A 284-nucleotide genomic window follows, 5' to 3' on the forward strand; every position below is an offset into this window, starting at 1 on the left:
ATCCATCCCGTCGTCCTTCCCCCATGGGCAGCCGGGAGCAGATAGGGCGTCAACGTGAGCCGCGCCCCAGGGACCAATCCAAGTGCTCCTGTCCGTCTTCGTCAAGGACGCCACAGCGTTAGCGATCTGTTGTTGTGCATGTTTTTCCATTGGGTTTATCTTATCGGGGGGGAACCCTTGCGAGCACGGGGAGAACATGCAAACTCCACAAAGAAAGGCCTGGGAGATACCCCACCTGGGTATCTGGCATCATGGAAACCTGGGCCCTCATTTATCAATTTTTC

This window comes from Notolepis coatsorum (genome assembly GCF_963971535.1).
Source record: "Notolepis coatsorum genome assembly, chromosome: 2".
Classification (NCBI taxonomy): domain Eukaryota; kingdom Metazoa; phylum Chordata; class Actinopteri; order Aulopiformes; family Paralepididae; genus Notolepis; species Notolepis coatsorum.